The 23,346-nt window shown below is 40.4% G+C and overlaps 1 protein-coding gene across 2 annotated transcripts in view; it reads right to left on the reverse strand.

Moving 5' to 3' along the window:
* Positions 1–23,346, reverse strand: part of wwc3 (WWC family member 3) — a 127,069-nt gene that overhangs the window by 86,335 nt on the left and 17,388 nt on the right. The window contains exon 1 of one of the 2 annotated variants that reach the window (XM_018091556.2): positions 22,130–22,204. The exons of the other annotated variant lie outside the window; for it this stretch is intronic. The gene's annotated coding sequence lies outside the window, so the exon portion shown is untranslated. Of the gene's footprint in view, positions 1–22,129; positions 22,205–23,346 lie in introns of those variants that run through there. 2 annotated transcript variants of the gene reach the window in all.

Raw genomic sequence — 23,346 nt, forward strand, 5'->3', positions numbered from 1 at the left:
CTCAATTTTACTCAAAATTAACACCTACTACAGGCAGGCGATAATTATAGAAAAGTACAGTAAATTAGTTTTTTGCAATAAAATATGGACTTACAGTGTTATTTATTGAAGTCTGTGTTTCCCCTAGAGTGACGCAGCCGCCAGTTTGCAGCGAAATGTTCATTTTTAATACAGTAATTTTCCGCAAGTATTGGCGTGTATGGCTAACATGGGGTGCGTTCATTTGCGCGACTAATTATATTTGGCTACAAGTGATGAAATGTTTCGCCAGGCATGGATTCGCAGCAAATTTTTGGACGTGCGTTGAATTTTTTTGCGGTGGATTTTTTCATGCGTTTCGCAAAACAATCCGCCAATGGCAAAACGCATGAAAAAATTTGCCACACAAAAATTCAACGCATCACGGGCAACAATTTTTTTGCCCGCACAACATTTTTGCAGTTTCGTGGATCTTTCGAAAGATTTGCTAATTTTTCACTAAAGATAACCAGAACACATTTGCTCATCACTAGTGGCTACTATTTATAAGCATCTACTATTTATGTGATACCATTTATATGCTACCATTTATATGTGGCTAATATTTATATACACCATTTATATGTGGCGACAATTTTTATACACTATTTCTATGCTACCATTCATATGCGGCGACTATTCGCGTGCGTAATTTAGCGCATGTACCGGCAAATACCGCATTGAAATAGTCTTCGCAGGTTAAATAACGCATGCAATATCGCACGTAAAAAAAGCGCAAGTATGCTTATAGTGAATCGTGCGAAAAATCACAAAAATTAAGACGCGGTAAAATTTATAGCGCACGCTAAAAATAGCGCACATTTTATCGCACTTTAGTGAATCAGGCCCCTTGTGTCCTAAATTATAGAAAGTTCCCTTATCTGGAAAACCCCAGCTTCCTGAGCATTCTGGTTAGCAGGTCCTATATCTCCAAAAGGAAAGTTCATTTTTACAGAATGTACTGTGCATTGTAGACTGCAGTGAGTATCAGAACTAGGGTAACTAGGGTAGGCCTTAAAATTCTACTAATGTGCATATGTATCGATTACCTTGACGTGGACTATAAAAGAGAGACAAGGGGGTAAAGACAAGGAAACTAAAACTGGCCAGGGCAGCTAGCTATGGCATATGGCAAAGCATTCTCAAAAATTGTGGGGCTTTGCTTGCCCTTTAAAGGGCTGCTATCTCCTCAAATTTTCTTATAGATTTGTGTTTTATTCAAAGACTATATAAGATTGCATTGTCTCAGCTTCAACTAAAAAAATTGTGAGCTCCAACCAGCTGAGATAAATTCAAACCAACAGGAACATCATTGTTTATTTAAAGGTAACCTGTCAGGTGCTATTTTATGGACATTTTTATTAAGGTCGGATTTGCATCTTCCTAAAGTTTTGTTTATGTGCCGAAATGGGAGAGGATAGGAGTGCAGTGAACTAGGATAGTACTGAATGGAAAGGGAAAGTAACTGCCTGCCCCACTTCTATGCCTGAGGCAAAGCGGCAGAGCAGGCGATGTATGATTGACAACTGAGATATTTAAATACCTTTATAACCGGTATGGATGTTTTAATGGATGTCTAAAAAAAAGAATTTGGGTTTTGTGTTAGAATTTAAAAGAGCTTTTATTATACAGATTTTTATTTTTGGGTGAAATGTCCCCTTGAAATGACAACAAATTTTCTTGTTGTTTTCAGTCTATAAAATGAAAGTGACAAATTATAAATACCTAAAAACTTAAAAAAAAAATCCAAAAGCATTCTGCAGCATTTCTCAGTGGCAAAATTCATTAACAATCAATAATAATTTTTAACATTTTGATAAATAGATTACTGTTTTGGAAATAAGTATGTCAGGAAGCATTCTCTGTAGAATGCCAGCTCTTGTAATGGCTCTTTAGCTGTGCCAAGAAATTCAGAGATGTAAACACTAAACAGAAAAAGCAACCAATGCCTTTCAGCTAATCATTTAAATTATATAACATACGTTAGCATCATTTTAAAATCATGACGTTCTTTTCACTACGTTATACATATATGAAGGCAAGTAACAGGCCAGCAAGTTTGATGAACCCCTTGTGATTGGGAAGTGCTTTGGTGCTTCTATTTACTATTTCATAATGTGGGCATTCAAAAAAATAGATATTGTATACAGTCATACAACGCACAAGAACATAATCTTTCTCAAAAAGTGCATTTATGAGGATGTTAACCTTCAACAAAGCCCTACCGAGATTAATGGTTCAGGGGGATGCGATAAGACTTGCCAAAATAAAGCATTTGGTAATAACATTCAATAACAGAGAAGGGTTCCCCTTATACTGATAAGCAATAAAAGAACTTCCCCGGACTTCATTAGATTGAGCACTGATGAGTTCAATAGTGAAATTCAGGAGCAGTCAGGAAAGCATGGCTTCAGTGCTCATATGTATGCCATACTTGGAGAGCAACACAAGCATCATAAAAGTTCATTGAAGTGCCAGAGAATGGCTAAAGATTGGCTATTAGGGAGCCTCTATGCACACTATCAGCTTACAGGAGGCTTTATTTGGCAGTAAATCTTGTTTTTATTGAACTAAAACTTGCCACCAAGTTAGGAATTCAAAAATATCCACCTGGTTTGGGATCACTGAGAGCAACATCCAAGGGGTTGGTGAGCAACATGTTGCCACTGAGCCACTGGTTGGGGATCACGGGTCTTTACAATTAATTATATTCAAATTATTGAAGAGAGACTGAGCCTGCACAGTAGCATCTGGAGCTCCCACCTTCGCTTATGTGCAATTTTTGCAGTTAACTTACTGTTAACTGGGGGTTTATTACACATATAGAACATATAGAAGGTTTTGTGTATAGGGACCATTGTCAACAATGAAAACTTGAATGTACTTGTGGTTTTTTTTGGGGGGGGGGGCAATCTACGAGTCACATTTTGTTTCCTCAATAATCCCTTTCTTGACTATATTGTCAAGTATGATCACTACACCGATGATCTCAAATTAATCTGGTCTTGTTCAGCAGAAATGCAAAGGTATTTTTTAAGTTTTGTTAATAATTATTTAAAATTTTGTTTTTACTATGACAATACCAATGTAATTTTCTAGATGCCAACATAAAAGGTATGGGGAGCATTATTTCTATCCTAAATATATCCTTAATCTACTGCAGGGAATATGATCTTATAAACCGATGGTTGTTGTCCAAAGTATATTATTGATAACCAATTTCTTTGATATAGGCTTAATTGTTCTTCCTTAGAACTATGACCTTCAGTCTGGTGTCCTAAATATTAAATGGAAATCTAGAGGCTATCCAACAGATCTAGCTGATATAGTTTTTGACAAAGCTTTGTCAAAACTAAACCTTTAGAATCAATAATTTACCAGAGGTGAAGACTCTAAACCAAATACGGAGAAGACCTGTGGTGGGATACCACTCCAATAATAAACCAACAGCCCCTAATTTGTGACAACCCAAGGCAGGATGACGTCAAAAGGGGATTTATGTACTTTACAGTATAAGGGTAAGAAATGTATTAAAGGAGAAGGAAAGTCATTTTAGTATTTTACTGCCAATAGATTTGCCACATTAGTGCCACCTAGAACGCTAAAGCAGAAAGCTTTATTAAACCTAAGTAAAGAGCCCTAGAAGCTCCCTATGATAGCAGCTGCCATTTAAGCTTTGTCTTGGTAGCTTCCTGCTGCAGTTATAGCTGTTGGAAGCTCAGATCACACATTCCTAAGAGGGGGCGGGTGGGAGTTCTTATGCATTCTTATGGGAGGGGGAGCAGGAGAAGGGGGGGGGGAGGGAGAGAACTTAGCAGACGTGTGCCCCAATCCTGGAGGAGCCCTAAAAGAGAGGAAATCTGATACCGAAGAACATTTTTTACAAAAAAGGAGACAAGAAATCCTGTCTTTCTTTTGATAGAGGACTCAGTGCAGCTTTTCTGTGAGTGCTTATGGCTGTATTTGCATAGACCTTTCTGATAAAGCTTACTTAGCTTTTACCTTTACTTTTCCTTTAAGAGAAATGTCAAAAGGTCATGTTACACATGGAAGAGAAAAGGCTGGGCAGATTGTCAGATTTCCCCCCTTTACATTGTGTGCAGGTAAACTGCACTGCTGGTTCAGCATTACACAGGAAACCTAAAAATTTAGGCAATATCAAGGATAATGGTAACTAATATTTTGTATGCCTTCAGAAAGAGATATTTCTACAAAGCAATGTTTTTACCCTGTAGGGGAATGATTGCAAAGTTTTTGTAGCTCAATAAATTACTCCAAAGTGCCCTCTTCTGCTTTAGACTTAGCAATGAGGTCTTATGAGGAAAAAGAAAAAGAGAAAAAAGGGAAACAAAAAAAAAAAACACTTTTGTACCCTATCTAATCACATGTTGCAGCGTTTGTTTGTGTGTGTGTTACTGAAACTGCTTCTACAATACTCGTTTAACCCTTTAAGTGCCACAGGACGTAGATTCTACATCCTGGGTACCAAAGTACCTAAGTGCCACAGGACGTAGAATCTACGTCCTGCAGCACTTTCGGGTTTACTTCTTTACTTTCTTTCTTTGCTTTCTTTGGCAGTCTTTTTTTTCACTAAAACTTTGTTTCTGATCTTGTTCTATAATTATTTGATTTATTTGGTTGTATTTTTGTGTTTTTTTGGCGTTTTTATAATTTATTTCTGTTTTTTAATTATTTTATTGCATTTTAACTTTTCTATTGCTATTGGGTGCTGAATTTGTAGTGACGTTGGTGGATCCAGGGCTCTGACCACCGATTTCATTGCAATTATTGTTCTTTCATTGCTTTTAGTGGTTTTATTGCATTTTCGTGATTTGATTTTTTATTACATTTGCATTGTTCTTTATTGCGTGTTTAGTGCCCCAAAAAGGTTGCTTCTGCGGTGTCGTTGGTAGATCTTCTGTTGGTTTAGGTGATTTTATTGGATTTTACTGATTTTATTGTGTTTTCTTTGCATTGTTCTTTATTGCATGTTTAGTGCCCCAAAAAAGGTTGGTTTTTCAGTGACATTGGTGGATCCAGGGCTCTGACCCCCGATTTCATTGCAATTTTTGTTCTTTCATTGCTTTTAGTGGGTTTTTTTTTTTTTAGTGGCCACGTCTTTATGTGCACCCATACATGGGGTATCGTTTTATTCAGGGAAACTTGCAGATTGATATTTAGTAAGTTTTTGGTAGTTGCCATGGAGATTTTGTGGAAAAATCTAGGTTTGTATCTGGTTTTTCCTTGATTTCTGACCAAAGTGCTGATTTCTGCAAGGGACTGCTGCCACAATTTTTCCATGTAGAAAGAGAGGAGTGGTGCCTCTGAATAGCTGAAGGTGTGCACTTTTTGGAAATATATAGTTTGTGGGGGTTATTTCAGAGGTAGGGGGGTTAACACTGAAAAACTGCAGGTAGTGCACATATACCGCAGCCCCCCAATTTTTTTTTGTACTTGCTCTTATGCATTGCCCCTGCTTTGGGGTCACCTCTTTATGTGCACCCATACATATGGGGCATCATTTTATTGGGGAGAAGTTTGTCTTTCAAATTTGTCTTGGTTCGAAAATCTTTCTGAGATTTTTTTTTGCCAAATCCACATTTGATCTTGCATCCAAGTTTACGTTTTAGAAAAAAACAAAGATGCAAAAAAAGTTCCAAATTTCACGATGCACTGACAAAAAGTATTTGGCTTTTGAGTGAAAACTAGATTGCACCTAGAAACCTGAAGGTCTGCAGTTTCTAAAAATACCAAACATGGGGGGATATTTTAGATTTAGATATAAGTTATGCTGCATCAACTGTTACAAGCGCTTTTCCACTTTGTTCTGGTGTGATATTGTACAAAGTACTGCTTTAGTTTGGGGGTTACTTCTGGACAGGAACAGTGGGTTACCACCACATATTTGGTATCGTTGGACTTGGGAGTATCAGGGCTTTTACAAACAACAAAAAAATGTGTGCAAAATAAACTTTTCTATGGAAAAAAACCTCAAAATATACAGAAATGTTTCATAATTTTATTTTTTTTTACATATTTCACCCAAAATACACATCATATCTCCAGAAAAGTTATAAAATTCAGTGTGTATGTCGAAGCCCAATTAGTGACGAAAAAAACAATATATATTTTCCCTAATTATATGGAGGTTTTCCTACCAAGAAACATTGTTAAAGTGAATGAGTACAAAATGCTTAAAAAACGTCTGGCACTGGGGGGAACTGAAATGCCAAATTCGGCTGGCACTTAAAGGGTTAATGACAAAGTGCTTTTGGTTGCACAATTACCAACAACTGGAATATATATTGTTTACATCTTTTACCTTGAGCTACCATGTTATGATGGTCTGTTTGCTCCCTCAGAGATCACCTGATCTAACCAGCTTTAACTGTAACAGGAAGAAGGGTGGGAGCAAAAGACAGAACTTTATTCATTAACTGACTGATAAGACCTAACATGTATGTGTGCCCTTGATTCGGATTTAGGACCATGGAATCATAGTTACATAGGGTTAAAAAAAGCCCAGAGCCCATCAAGTTCAACCCTTTCAAGTAAACCCAGAACACACAAACCTATACTGACCTATCTATACACTCATATACATAAACCATATATACCAACATCACTACTAATTGTAGAATTTATTATCACAAAAGTCTTGAATACTATGTTTCTTCAAGAAATCATCCAAGCCCCTCTTAAAGGCATTAACAAAATCTGCCATCACAACATCACTAGGAAGGCATTCCTCTGCCCTCACCATGAAAAACCACCTACGCTGCTTCAAATAAAAGCTCCATTCCTCTAATCTAAAGGGGTGGCCTCCAGTGCGCTTATTGTTTTTATGGGGAAAAAGAACATCCCCTATCCGCCTTTAAACCCCTCTATTGTACTTGTACAGAGTAAACATGTCCCCTTGCAAGCACCTTTTTTCCCAGAGAAAACAACCCCAACCTTGACAGTCTAACCTCATAGTTTAGCCCTTCCATCCCCTTTACCAGTTTAGTTGCATGTATCTGCATTCTCTCCGGCTCACTAATATGCTTCTTAAGGACTGGTGCACAAAACTGCACTGAATACTCAAGGTAAGGCCTTACCAGAGACCTATAAAGAGGCAAAATTATGTTTTCATCCCTTCAGTCAATGCCCTTTTTAATGCAAGAGAGCCCTTTATTTGCTTTAGTAGCCACTGAATGACATTGACTGGAATTAGACAACTTGCTATCTACAAATTCCCCAGCTCCTTATCAATTAAAGATACCCACAAAACACTTCCATTTAGTGTGTAACTTGCATTTATATTATTTCTACCAAAGTGCAAAACTTTGCATTTTTCGACATTGAGACTCATTATTCATTTTGCTACCCAGTTTTCCAGTTTTGTCAAATCACTCTACAAAGTGGCAGCATCCTGCACTGAACTGTAGTTTTGCACAATGTACTATCGTAAGCAATGCTCAACTCCTCATAAAATACAACTAAATTAGTCTGGCAAGATCTGTTATGCATAAAACCACACTGGTACAAACTTATAGTATTGTGATTCATCTGAATCCTACTAAAAAAGGTCAAATCTTGGCTGAATCCCAAACTGAATCCTGGATTTGGTGCATCCCTACTTAAAATGCTAGGGATAGGGGCTTTATGTATCAATGAATAAACCAAAATAAAAAAAACTATTGTAGCCTTTAAAAAATGTTTTAGTTAATAACTAATTTTACAATCCCAACACTTTTTAAAAAGTGAACTAAAGTCTGAAGTAAGCTAAAAATGTTGTACATTATGTTTTGGGCTTCTGTACTAGCCCAAGGCAACCAGAGCCTAACCCCTAAGCTCAGCTTCTTAACAGCTGCCCAGAGTACACCGACAGACACTGTAACATCTTGCCTGGATTTGAAGAAAGAACCCTCTACTTACAATGCAGTTTCCTTACCCCTATTTGAGCAGACTGCTGGGTTCCTTGTTCACTTCAATAACATCTTTAATTTTGTAGGCAGGAATGATTGCTACAGGTGGTCTTTATTTATCAACAACTGTTCTAAAATCTCCAATTATCCAGCCTATAAATCCCTACAGCAGTTCTTTCCACGCCCGATAAAGGTTTAACCAGTAGCCAGCATAGTTCCTGGGTGTGCTTTCTGTTCTGTCCATCTGGTTCTGACCCCTGCTTGTATCCTGACTTCGACTGAATTCTGCCTGGACTGACCCCCTTTGCCTGCTTGACTTCTCTTCTGGATCACAATTTTGTACTGCACTGCTGTCCTGGTTTTGACCTGGCCTGCATGATTCTGATTCTTGTATGCTGCCTCAGTCCTCATCCTACAATCTGGTTCCCTTGCTTGGAAACTTTCCAAGATGGTGACCCCCTGTAACAAATTTGATGTCCTGGATTATTGCTGCGATTGAGATGATGAAACTTGTGCAATAAATTAAGATGGTGCAATAAATTAAGCATATATAATATGGCATTTTCAGCCATATATTTATTTTTAGGGTTTAGTTCTCCTTTAAGGCTGAAGTTCTTTATTTTGTGATGCCATTAGATGCCATGTATCCTGCCACTGTTTCATCCTCCTTTTTTCACATTTCTGTAGAAATGAATGTATATCTAGTGCCAGTAAACCATGCGCTTGAGGAATTAAAACTGGGAAATGTTTAGTTTACTGTAGAGAAAGTGCAATTTACTAACTTATGAAGTAATGCAATTTATGACCTACTAGACATTATGCAGCTAATACTTTCAATTTTAGACAAGAGGGAATTGAAGGAACTCTTAAAAATACATTCCCCTCTTTAATGGGAGCTTGGCAAATATATTAAGGCAGCAGCAAATGGTCAATGTCTAAGAAAGACTACAACTGTCATTTATTTCAAGTCTCCAAACCCTAAACATGGGTTGAAATGAAACCCATGATATTACTTCACACTGGAAAGCATTTGTGCTAAGAAGAGGGTTCTGCAACAAACACTACCATACAGCTGTTGATAATGTCCTACAACAACATACTCACATTAAAAAATGAGAGAAGGCCAAAGGAACCATTTATGTCACAAATAGTGTCGCTTTGCATATTTCCTTCTGCCAAATATGTTATTATAAAAGATGCATTTGTAAATTGCCAAAAATGTAACAACGATTTTTGTCCAACACAATTTAGTGCACATTTAAGCACTGTCCAAATATCTTTCAAAAACTCTTATGGATTAATAATAGTTTTGTGTTGAGATTGGTAAAAAAAAAAACATGCTTTTAAAGAAGAAGTAAACTTTTTTTCTTTCTTTAAAATTACTCTAAACAACCCCCAGAATAATATACCTTAGTCCCTGCATTCAATCTGATCTGGTTTCTAATAAGTTGAAATCTCTAGCTCCTTTCTTCTACTTCCTGGTACAGCATGAAGCCCTGCCCTCACTTCCTGTTTGACTACAGAGAAGAGCCTTCTGTGCATGCCTGACAAAGAAGACGCTTTCTGGGAATGCACAGTGAGTCAGGCAGTTATGTACGGGCACAGAAGAAAATATGCTGCTGCTGCACACTGGCTCCTGCTTCTCTGTGCATTCCCAGAAAGCTTCTTCTCTGTCAGGCATGCACAGAAGGCTCTCCGCTTCGACTACCCTGTAGTCGAAGTCATCTCTTCGACTAGTAGTCATCTCTTCAACTACCCTGTAGTCGAAGAGATGAAGAGAGCTGAACAGGAAGAGGAGTGGGGGCTTCATGCTGACAACTGAAACTTTCACCAGATACAAGGAGGCTAATAAAGCAAGCAAAAAAGCTTTAAAGACAAGCTTAAATTCATATAGAGAAGGGTATTTCTATAAAGAGTAAAATGGATTCAAAACTGTTTTTTAAATATCTAAATAGTAAAAAAAATAAAACTATATTAACAAAAGGGGGTTAGTTGGTTGACGAGAGCATGGAAAAAGCAGAAATTCTTAACTGTTATTTTTCATCTGTCTACACAACTGAGGGAAGACGTAATGAAGGCTTCCTTTTAAACAGACACAGTTCTAGTAATATAACTACTGAAGCATTTGGTGGTGCTAATTAAAAAGGGATCCCGTTCTCAGCCTGAAAACTATAGGCCTGCTAGCCTGACATCACTGGTAGGAAATATTTTGGAAGGAGTAATAAAGGAATAACATACTTGACTACATTACAAATCACAATACTACAAGTAACAGATATTTCCAAACTAATTTAAAGGGGACCTGTCATAACAAATGACAGTTGTATAACAAAAAGCTGTATAATAAAAGTCCTTTTCAAAGTAAACATGAAACCCAAATTCTGTTTTTTTTTTATTATCACAAGTCCATACCCATTATAATGCATTTAAAAATCCCAGATGTTAATCATGTATTACCTGCCCCACCTCTATGCCTTGGGCATGGATGCAAGGCAAACAGTTACTTTCACTTTACATTCAGCACTCAGTTTCCCCTTCACTCCTCACCCTCTAATTGTGTAGCCTGTGCATGGACATGGGCATAAGGTCCCCCATTCTGGACCATAAATAGAATTTTGGGGTAATACAAAGCTTGTCCACAAAATGGCACCAGCCAGTTTGCTGTAATTGTGTATTTCCAAGACTGGAGGAAACGAAATTTATATTATTTATATTGTGTAAGTGCAGTTTATTTTGCTTGACAAACACAATAGAAAAGAATTTGAAGTCACTTCTTAGGGTGGCAGGTCCCCTTTAATTGCCTTTAATGAGGAGGTGAGCAGGAACCTTGACTCTAGGATGGCAGTGGATGTGATGGACTAAACCATGTGACTTTGGCTAAAGCAGTTAAGCGGTTAATGGTAAAATGAAGTACCGTATATACTCGAGTATAAGCCGATCCGAATATAAGTCGAGGTACCTTATTTTACCTAAGAAAACTGGAAAAACGTATTGACTCGAGTATAAGCCTAGGGTGGTAAATGAAGCCGCCACTGCTAAGTTTCAATAATCAAATAATTAATAAAGGACATTTAGAGTGTCCCCCTGTGAACTCTTCATAAACATATAATGTTGACAGCTGCAGATTAGGGAAAGGTGGATGGAGGACCCCTTGACCCTTCTGCCTTGAAGCTGCCATACTAAGTATCAAGATAAGAATGCTAATATGAAGATACTTTAACATTTAGATTAAAATAATTAATTATAGTCCCACGTTTGTTCAGTTGTTCTTTTGCACCTACAGTAACTGTAACAACAACAATAAAAAATATAGTTGCATTCAGGACTAGGCACTAAGTGTTAAAAGGCAAGTGGAAGACGTTCCCTGCCCTACAGAGCTTACAATCTAAATGACTATGCTGTATTGTAGGCTTATGTCGTGTGGCACTTGCCATGTTTATGATGTTCTACCCCTTTAACCAGCCAATCACATCACCTAACCCCCCCTCCACCACAGTGACACCCACCTGCACCCACTGAAAAACGATGCACAAGCCCAAATCTGGCAGCCTCACTGGGCACATCATAAAGGTTGCTGTGCTGCCTGGAGGTGTCTGTGACTGCAATGCAAGCGCTTGAACGAACTTCCGCGCGCACGTACACGCACGCGCACAGTTACAGACGGAGCGTGGACGCGATAGGGGGGGGGGTGGTTGCACGACGAAAGCATATACCGACTCGAGTATAAGCTGAGGTTGAGTTTTTCAGCACATTTTTCGTGCTGAAAAACTCGGCTTATACTCGAGTATATACAGTAATATTGGTCTGAAAAATTTTAACTATGACATTAGACTTTTACGGTTGGGGTTGTTTTCTCTGCAAAAAAAGACACTGGTGCAGGGACATGATTACCCTTTACAAGTACATTAGAGGGAATTACAGACAGATAGCAAGGAATCTTTTTTTACCATAAAAAGTCTACCCCTTTAGATTTAGAGGAACAGAACTTTCATTTGAAGCAGAGTGGCTGGTGAGGCTGTAGAATGTCCTGTTGGGTGATATTGTGATGGCAGATTCTATTAATGCGTATGTGTTTATATGTGCACTGGGGTTTGTTTAGAGGGGTTGAACTTGATGAACTTTGGTCTTTTTTCAACCTCATTTAAAATACTGTAACTATGCATTCTGGTTACTTTAGGGTTATTTGTGCAGGTATTAGAAGGGTGGAACACAGTTAAGTGCTATGGAGGGAATACCACAGCAGCTGAGTATTTAGCAGCCAACACCCTTATTAATGACAAGCCTACAAGTGACGGAAACTAGAAAATCATAAGAAAAAAAAAATGTAATCTATACATCACATCACTTCCACACAAAATATAACAATGAGAACCAACAAGGCATACTTTTTATGGTTTATAGAGTTTCTCAGCAGTGCTCTTCCTTAAACTGGACAAAAAAGTATAAGTGAATGGCTTACTGAGCACCCTCTCCTTTCTCTTTTTAGCCGTGCATACCAAGTGCCACTGAAGTGCTAGTGAACCAGTTTCCCGTTTAAGCTCATGCATTTTGAGCACAAACCTTTCCGTTACCTTCCTCCTGACTGTAAATCCTGCAGGAAAGCTCTATAGATCTAGGGTAAGTTTAGCTATGATAAATACTCCCCTACTCCAACAAATTCCATTTAACCTATAGGGTGCCATGCCCCTGTGTCTGTATTTCTCAATCCATATGGTCAAAAGCACCACAGGCTCATCTTCTTTTCCTGGTTTATGACTGTGCTACAGTTGTTAGTATGAAAACAAATGCATATAGAAATATGGATGGTAATAATACACATGGACTACATGGTAATATCAATCAACATGAGATGGCAGGGGGCCACCAGAAAACCCTGGGCCATGGGTCCACTCTCAAAACTTTAATTCCTCCCTCAAACTCTTTATTATCATAGTCTCTTTTCTCTACATACTATACTCTTTCCTTCCATCTATCAAGCTTCCTTGTTCCCATACAGAAATAGGGAATGACCATGAAATACTGACACCTGGGCCCACCAGGAGTTTACCTGGTATCCTGGTGGGCCAGTCCAACACTGTGTGTAACTTGTGTGATAAATTAATTTAAAGCACTGTGCAACTTGCTGGTGCTATATAAATTAATGATAAAGACTTTTGTTCATTACACAGAGAAATTCAGAGCTTTATGGTTAAGGGGTTTCCGGATAATATGGCTACAATTTTCATGAAAGAACAGTGTTGCACCCTCTATTAGACTAATGGCAAAGATGGCATATTCTCTGCTGGTAAAAATATTAATAATAAAAATAATAAAAAATACATATTATAGGTATGGGATCCCTTATCCGGAAACCTGTTATCCAGAAAGTTCCAAATTAAGGAAAGTCCCATAGACTCCATTATAAGCAAATAATTCTAATTTTTAAAAATGATTTCCTTTTTCTCTGTAATAATAAAACAGTAGCTTGTGCTTGATCCCAACTAAGATATAATTAATCCTTATTGGAGGCAAAACAATCCTATAGGGTTTATTTAATATTTAAATGATTTTTAGCAGACTAAATTAGTATAGAGATCCAAATTACGGAAAGATCCCTTATCCATAAAACCCCATGTCCCGAGCATTCTGGATAATGGGTCACATAGCTGTATTTCTGTAATTAAATATTAGCAGAGTCACCAATTTAATATTCAGTTCCTTTTTACCTTAGACATAGCAAATTTAACAAATATTACCAAGGTAAATGGAAAATGCACAGGCTGTTTCCCTAGGTTACTTTAGATCAGTGCTGTCTAACTGGCGGCCCGTGGGCCGCATCGGGGCCACGACCCCCCCTCTGTGTGGCCCCCCACCTGGCTGCTTTGATGGCTTACCTTTGTGTAAGATTTAAAGGTTATCAGTACTAAGATTAACTGGCCCCCTGCATGGTTCTCACCTCAGATTCAGGCTGTAACCCCCTTGAATTGTTTAAAAATGTAATCCCCTGTCTTGTTCACACCTTTTAATCCCTGCATTATTCACCCCCTGCAAGGTTCATACCTCAGGCTCAGGCTGTAATCACCCACATTGTTCACCTGTTCACACCTCAGACATTGTATGTACTGCCTGGCACACACAGGCAGCATAGGGTAGGCAGAGTATGGCACATAGACAGCATAGGGCAGGGAGGGTATGGCACACATAGGCAGCATAGGGCAGGGAGGGTATGGCACACACAGGCAGCTAAGGGCAGGAAGACAATGGCACACACAGGCAGCATAGAGCAGGCAGAGTATGGCACACACAGGCAGCATAGTCCAGGCAAAGTATGGCACACACAGGCAGCATTGAGCAGGCAGAGTATTGCACACACGGGCAGCATAGGGCAGGCAGAGTATGGCAGGTGGGATGGCATTGCGGGGAGATTAGTCGTCCGCGACAACGGAGATTTGTCCCCTTGTACCCCTGCCCTTAAAGGAATAGTCACACAGGCAGGGTAGGCCAGGCAGAGCATGGCACACACAGGCAGCTAAGGGCAGGCAGAGTATGGCACACACAGGCAGCATAGGGCAGGCAGAGTATGGCACACGCAGGCAGCATAGGACAGGCAGAGTATGGCATGCACTGGCAGCATAGGACAGGCAGAGTATGGCACATGCTGGCAGCATAAGGCAGGTCGAGTATGGCACACACAGGCAGGGTAGGGCAGGCAAAGTAAGGCACACAGGCAGCATAGGACAGGCAGAGTATGGCACACGCTGGCAGCATAGGGAGGTAGAGTATGGCACACACAGGCAGGGTAGGGCAGGTAGAGTATGGCACACACAGGCAGCATTGGACAGGCAGAGTATGGCACACAGTGGCAGCATAGGGCAGGCAGAGTATGGCACACAGTGGCAGCATAGGGCAGGCAGAGTATGGCACACACAGGCAGCAAAGGGCAGGCAGAGTGCTGCCTGTGTGTGCCATACTCTGCCTGCCCTATGCTGCCTGTGGGAGGTGAACCTGGCAGGGGTTTGTTCTGGGAGTTTTGTTAGCAGTTGGAAATAGCCATTAAATGGTCCCTAATTTGTGTAATTATATGCTGGGGGTTGCTGTGCTATCCACAGGGGATGAGGAGGCATATGGATTTAAGAGTGTGTCTTAATATGACATAATATAATTCTTTCACATATGAATGAAGGTTGATATCCCTGCAGTAAGGACCAAGCATTTGGGTTTTTGCTGCACTACCACCATTGTGATAAAATGGGTGTGGTTTAAAAAGGGGGAGTGGTCAAAACTGGATTCCATTAGCGGCCTGCTACCATGTATGCTAGAGAAATTCCAGCCCTCGGCACCGCAGAAGTTGGACAGCACTGCTTTAGATAATTAAACGCCCAATAAAGGGTGTCATACATGGACCCAGAAAGGTGCTCCTGTTTTTGTTGACAAAAAATCCTTTGCAAATAAAAGTTCAATAAAACAAAGTTAAAAATAAAATTTTGCAGAAGGCAAATAATAAACTAAAGCTACACTTGAAAATAACTTCCTCACTTTTATGTAAGTGTCACGGTCGGCACCCTAAACCAGAACTGATGCCAAGTTCCTTGGTCTCGGCTCGGCTTCACCAGTATTGTGACCGCCTTTGGCTTCGGGAGGAGCCCTCAGCTACTCAGATGCCACCTGGACTTAATGAGAGGAACAAGGCGAGGAGTTCTGGCAAGCAAAGGGGCACGACTGTAGTAAAAGTCAGTTAGGCCGAAGATCACGGTACAAAAGGATTAGGCAAGTTCGTAGTCAGGCAGGCTGGGTCGAGGCAGGCAGTAATCAAGGATAGTCAGACAGGCAAGGGTCAAAACCGGATGATCAAACAGCAGGATGAGGCAAAATCAGAGTCAAAGTACAAGCTGGGGTCAGATTACGGATATCAGAATAGTCAGGAGCAGGCCGGGTCAATAACAGGAAAACACAAGCAGGAAATACAGGAACAAGGCTCAGGAAGGCACCAGGAATCAAATCCTATCACGGCAATGAAAAAGTGGCAAAGTCCCTTTAAATACTTTTGAATTTCGTGCCATTGCGCGCTGACGTCATCCCGCCAGTGCGCATGCACCTAAACATGCGGAAGTGCGCGCGCACTAGGGAGAAGCCTGCACAGAGAGAAGACGGCGCGGCGGGCGTCCCTGCCGATGGCAGCGCGGCAGGTGTCCCCGCCGTGCCGGTAAGGCTAATTTCATTACATTACCCCCCTCTCTAGGGGGGGCCACTGGACCCCCAGGCTTCTCAGGAAACCTTAAATGAAATTGCTTCTTGAGGCGGTCCGCCTTGATGTCATCAACTGAGACCCAAGAGTTCTCCTCAGGGCCGAAGCCTTTCCACCTGGTAAGATATTGTAACTTACCTCTCACCAGGCGGGAGTCGAGGAACTCCTGGATCTCGTACTCAGGCTGACCTTCAACCAACACCGGGGGAGGAACAGGCAGATAACGAGTATTAGAAGCAGGTTTTAAAAGAGAAACGTGAAAGGTGTTAGCAATCTTGAAATTAGGAGGTAACTGAAGACGGACAGAAGATGGGTTAACTATTGCAATGATGGGATATGGACCAATGAACCTGGGACCCAGTTTGGGGGAAGGAACCTTCAACTTAATATTTTTGGTTGATGCCCACACTAAATCCCCCACCTTGTACTGGGGAGCCTCCCTACGGGATTTGTCAGCGGCTTTTTTCTGGGCTAGGGAAGCTGCAGACAACGAGTCATGAACTATCGACCAGATTTCAGAAAATTTTAAGACAGAGGAATTGGCAGAGGGTACAGGGGAATTAGAGCCCGAAAAAGAAAATGCTTTGGGGTGCAAACCATAAACAATAAAGAAAGGAGACCTCCCTGAGGAGGAATGGGTAGCATTGTTGTATGGGAAGTCTGCCCAGGGAAGCAATTCAGACCAAGCGGACTGGTTATCGGATACATAACATCTGAGATATTGCTCAAGGGACTGGTTCACCCTTTCGGTTTGACCGTTAGTTTGGGGGTGATAGGCAGAAGAAAAGGACAATTCTGTACCAATCAGAGAACAGAAAGCACGCCAAAACCTTGAAACAAATTGAACCCCTCTGTCAGAAACAATATTTTCAGGAAAACCATGAAACTTAAAAATATGAGTAATGAATGAGCCATTTTACTGAACCTATCGACCACCACCCAAATCACTGTTTTACCCTGAGAAGGGGGTAACTCCACAACAAAATCCATGGAAATGTGAGACCACGGTCTCTCCGGGATGGGTAAGGGGTTTAATAAACCCTGGGACCGGAGATGAGATGGCTTAGACCTTTGACAGACTGAACAGGAATTGACAAAAGTTTCAGCATCCCGTTTGCAGGATGGCCACCACACATGACGGGACAATACAGAAATGGTTTTTGCAATACCTGGATGACCTGCCACCTTGGAATCATGTACCTCACTTAATACTTGTTCCCTAAATTCTTCAGGAACAAACAATTTACCAGATGGAGTTTCAGAAGGGGCAGAAGATTGAAAAGGGGACAATAAGGAAGAGAGGTCAGACTCCAAGGTTGCAACAATTATTTCCCTGGGGATGATGGGAGTACACTCACTAGAGTCGGAGGAAACAGAATTGAAACTCCTAGAGAGTGCATCTGCCTTGGTATCCTTTGAACCAGGCCTGAAAGTTAGAAAAAAATTAAACCTTGAAAAGAATAAGGCCCACCTGGCTTGTCTCGGATTCAGATGCTTAGCGGACTCAATATAAAGTAAATTTTTTTGGTCGGTATAGACCGTTACCGGATGCTTAGCCCCCTCTAGAAGATGGCGCCATTCCTCGAAGGCCAATTTGACAGCCAACAATTCCCTGTTGCCTATGTCGTAATTTACCTCTGCAGGTTAAAACTTTTTAGAAAAAAAGGCACAGGGATGCATCTTGTTAGTTATCGGGTGCCTTTGAGAAAGAACTGCCCCGGCACCCACCTCAGAGGCATCTACCTCTACAATGAAAGGGAGTGCAGAATCGGGGTATTTGAGGCAGAACTGAACTCTTTTTTGAGGGTTTCAAAAGCTTGTACAGCCTCAGGGGACCACATGCTGGGATCACCGCCCTTCTTCGTGATGGGGGCCACGATAAGAGAAAAATTCTTAATAAATTGGCGATAATAATTAGCAAAACCAAGAAACCTTTGTACTGCACGTAATGAGAGAGGTTGTGCCCAATCCAGGACAGCCTTCACCTTGCCTGGATCCATTTCTAGACCCTTGCTAGTAATAATAAACCCCAAAAACTGGACAGAGGAGACTTCAAAGGTACATTTCTCTAGTTTTGCATACAGGTTATTCTCCCTTAGCCTCTTTAAGACTCACAAACATGATTACGATGTTCATTTAGACTAGAAGAAAAAATAAGAATATCGTCAAGATAGACCACTACAAATACCCCCAGTAATTCACGGAAAATGTCATTGACAAATTCCTGAAAAACTGCGGGGGCGTTACAAAGCCCGAAGGGCATTACTAAATATTCGTAGTGGCCGTCCCTGGTGTTAAAAGCAGTTTTCCACTCATCCCCCTCTCTAATACGAATGAGATTGTATGCACCTCTAAGATCAAGCTTGGTATAGACTTTGGCGCCTTTGACCTGGTCAAATAACTCGGAAATTAGAGGAAGGGGGTAGCGTTTTTTAATAGTGACCTTATTTAGGCCTCTGTAGTCGATACAAGGACGAAGGCCACCATCCTTCTTACCCACAAAAAAAAACCCCGCACCTGCAGGAGAACTAGAGGGCCGGATAAAACCCCTCTCGAGGTTTTCTTGGATATATTCCCTCATAGACTGAGATTCAGGTAGGGAAAGAGGATATGTACGACCACGAGGAGGGGAGGCACCTGGAACCAGATCAATGGGACAGTCATACTGTCTGTGTGGAGGTAGGGTCTCGGCAGCTTTTTTAGAAAAAACATCAGCATAAGCCGAATAGGCTGCAGGTAAACCCTCTAATGAGGTGGTCGCAATAACAGGAGAAATACATACACCTCTTCAATTATCACCCCATTGAGAAACCTCCCCCGAAACCCAATCAATCAGGGGGTTGTGAGCCTGGAGCCAGGGTAAACCCAAAATGAGAGGAGAAGAGGCACCTTCGATCAGAAAAAGGGCTCTCTCTTCACAATGAAAATCATTTATGCATAATGATAAAAAGATGGTTTTCTTATTTACCACACCTGAGCCTAGGGGTCTTTTGTCCACCGCTAAAATTCTCATGGGAACATCCAGAGGGACCACAGGAATGCCATGTCTGGCTGCAAACGTGGCATCTAAAAAGTTACCCTCTGCCCCAGAGTCCACAAAAGCGGACAATAGAGCCCGAAGGCCAGGTCAGTTTGACTGGAAACTGTACTTTGGAGGCAAATTGGGGAGAGGATACGCCTGCACCCAAATGAAGCTCCCCTTCTTCATTTAGGCTAAGGCGTTTCCCAGCCTCTTAGTACACTGCTTAAGAAAATGACCCTTATCCCCACAATAAATACACAGACCAAGGGTCCGCCTGCGTGTCTTTTCCTCAGGAGAAAGATGAAAAAGGCCCAGCTGCATGGGCTCCTCCTGAGGTGGAGACACAGAGGAAACTGAAGACTTAACATTGGACGCTAAATCAGGTTTGACATACGTAACCTCAGAGAAAGTAGTATGACCCCTTTCACTCCTTCTTTCCCTTTGTCTCCTATCAATCTGGATGGCTATGGACATGAGATCATCCAGGCTGGACGACAAGGGGTAGTTAACCAAACTATCCTTAATAGAATCGGATAACCCAATACGGAACTGACTGCGCAGGGCCGCATCGTTCCACCCAGTTTCTACTGCCCACCGGCGGAATTCAGTGCAATACACCTGCGCATCCCGTCTCCCTTGGCGCAGTTTACGAATCGCCGAATTGGCAGATGATATGCGATCCGGGTCATCATAAAGATTTGCCATGGAATGAAAGAACAAATCTAGGGAGAAACGGGCAGGATCAGGCAAAAGGATTAGGCACGTTCGTAGTCAGACAGGCAAGGGTCAAAACCGGATGATCAAACAGCAGGATGAGGCAAAATCAGAGTCAAAGTACAAGCCGGGGTCAGATTACGGATATCAGAATAGTCAGGAGCAGGCCGGGTCAATAACAGGAAAACACAAGCAGGAAATACAGGAACAAGGCTCAGGAAGGCACTAGGAATCAAATCCTATCACGGGCAATGAAAAAGTGGCAAAGTCCCTTTAAATCCTTTTGAATTTCGCGCTATTGCGCGCTGACGTCATCACGCCAGTGCGCATGCGCCTAAGCATGCACTAGGGAGAAGCCTGCACAGAGAGAAGACGGCGCGCCGGGCGTCCCCGCCGATGAAAACAGAGCTATTGGTCATTAAAAATGACAGTCCATCTCACTATGTGAGGCCAAGTATACAGCCAGAAAGTATTCATTTATATACCACTGAAATATTTCACAGCATATAGTATTACATATATTATTCATCATTCACCCATAGCAACCAATAAGATGCTAGCTTTTAAACAAGTTATTAGAAAATGCTACCGGCTGATTGGTTGCTATAGGTGATAAGAAGTATAGAAAACTTTGCTCCTGATATTAACTTTACCCCATGTGACCCCTATCACATTCACCCACACTATGGTTAATTTTATCAGAAGCCTATTAACCCCTAACTATATATATATATTTTTTTTTGGGTGTTGGAGGAATTCCACTTGGAATTTGGATATACAGAAAAAGAAATGTCTGTTCTGCAGCAGGCTGAACCAGACACTGCTTTGTCATTTGAGGTAATGGGTAATTATAGTATTATATATTTAAGAACTGTATTTTTTTAAACTAGCTCCCTGTATATCACGTGTTTGGATTTACCAAACACAATAAATTAAACATGTGGGGTTGAAACTATCCACAGTGAAACCAAGTTATGCTGGGGGCTATTTCAGGGGGTTATAAAAAAGTGGGGGATGGGGATTAATTACTCTTAGTACAAGTTCCTGCAGTATGTTAAAGGGGATCTGTCACCCTAAGAAATATTCCAAATGTAAAATTCTTTTTTAGTCAAGCATAATAAACTTTACCTACACTATATAAATGATTTTAATTTTGTTTCTTCAGTCTTTTCAGTAATTACACAACTACAGCAAGCAGGTAGGTGCCATTTTGTTAGTAAGGAAAGCTTTGCATCATGCCAAAATCTTGTTTATAAGCCAGAACAGGGGCCTGATGTCCATGCCCATGCACTGGCTATACATACAGATGGTGAGGAGGGAGAGGGAAGTGAGTGCTGAATGGAGGGTAAAAGTATTTGTCTGCCGCACCTCTATGCCTAAGTCCTAGAGGCAGGGAAGGCAATATATGACAGCTAGAATTTTTAAATGCTTTTATAATGGGTATGGATGTGTTAGTAAAAAAAATACATTTTGATTTCATGTTTAATATGAACAGGGCTTTTATTATACAGCTTTTAATGCCTGGGTGACAGGCCCTTTTAAAAGAGAATAACACAGAAAATTCAAAAATGTAAGAACAATTTGAATGCTAAGAATGTGACAAAGCAATTTAAGAAATCTCTGGCATTAACAAGGTGGGGAAAGCATTTGTTATTGTTAACTATACAATTTAACCATAGTATAACTGAAAAGTATTCAAGCCATTTTCAGCTGCACATAAACAGAGAAAAATACTGTTTGAAAAAGATATATATTATCAAATATTGCCACTTGTAAAAGGGGTGTTTTTGCAGGAAAAACAGAATACAAGCAATGTTGGAGCAAAATTCTTCCTAGCTAATTAGTACAGTTACTAGGTACCCCAAAGTAGAGGTCAGATGATCATTTACAAAGTATAAACTAGGGTGCAAATTAAAAAAAAACGGCATAGAGCACCATGGGTTTCTCAACTTTCAAACCTGCCCCAAAAGCTGCGCCCAAAAGCACAAGGTATGGAGTGCAGACTGCAAAGCCCAGTTGCAGCTGGTAAACTGCAAGGTGTCTAAATTTGCACAAATATGCATTCATTCATAATCTGCAGCGAGTTAAGTTAAAAAATGGTATCCAGGCAACACAAGCAAGGCAACTAAACTGTCACTATAAATATTTTAAGGGTATACTTATACATTTAAATGGGGTTTTCACCTTACAAGACATATTCTTAAACAACTATTACACAGAAAAAATGCATGGTTTTTAAGATACCTAGTTAAGCGGTGAATTGCAGCCCTACAGGTCCGAAATGCTTTCTCCTAAATCTGGAACACTGTGGCGCAATTAAACAATTGTGCGCATTCGCTTCTTCATAATCATTTGCATATTAGTGATCTGATTGGCTTAATCATGTCTAATGTTAACAGCCAATTGGATCAAGAACATGCAAATAAGCACCAACAGGAATTGTCTTGCACAATATTGCAAGACTGGGCTGCAGCTATTACAGCATTCTATGTAATCCACAGGAGGCAGGCTTCTGCAGGTTTGCAGCAATGCTACAAGGTATATAACTTAAAAACTATGCATATTTTTTAATCACAATAAATTGCAAATATGTTTTACATGAAGAAGCTGATTAACAGTGTGTCTTGTAAAGGTGAACATCCCCTTTAAAGCAGAAGTAAAGGTACGATTACTGAGGGGTGCCAAAATGTTAGGCACCCCCCAGAGATTGTAGTCACTTACCTTATACCCCAGGCTGGTGCTTGTGTTAAGAGAAAACCACACCAGCCCAGGGTAGCTGCTAGCAAGTGATCCTCTTCCTTCTTCCTCGCTTGCACATGTGCAGTAGTCTTTCTCTTTACCGCACATGTGTCAGTCCCAAGAGCCCCAACCTGGGGTATAAGGTAAACGATTACAGTGCCTAACATTTTGCCATCCACCAGTGATTTTACCTTTCCTTCCCCTTTAACATTTCAGAGAAAAATTCAAATCTTTCATGCTAATATAAATTTTAGAGGTACATGCTTGAAACCTGAAGTTTCGACCTCAATTCAGTTGTTCAGATCTCAGTTGTCTGTTTGTGTTTCAGCGTTGTAAAACCATCAAGCCAATAAATGAAAAAAATGTAAATATAAGGATATGCATAGATTAGATACAATAGATTATTTTCTATTAATATGGCTTAGTTATCATCAAGTACATCTAATTTACCATTACTTATAGAAAAAGCCAATCATTTAAAAATGAGGAAATGTTTTTTTAAGTAAGCACTGTTGAATTTCATATTTTTTTGGATAGCTGTTTTTTGTAAAACAGATCCCATACCTTTAATGAAAGAATTAGACTTACTCATCAGGCAGAATACAGAGACAGCTAGGGTTGATCAATTAAAAGTTCACCTTCAAGTTTTTTGTGCATTAAAGAATTTTCATATTCTTAAACACTTCTTAGCAACCTTTGAAATCAGTCTGATTTTTGAATTA

Source organism: Xenopus tropicalis, chromosome 2 (assembly GCF_000004195.4).
Source record: "Xenopus tropicalis strain Nigerian chromosome 2, UCB_Xtro_10.0, whole genome shotgun sequence".
NCBI classification, from domain to species: domain Eukaryota; kingdom Metazoa; phylum Chordata; class Amphibia; order Anura; family Pipidae; genus Xenopus; species Xenopus tropicalis.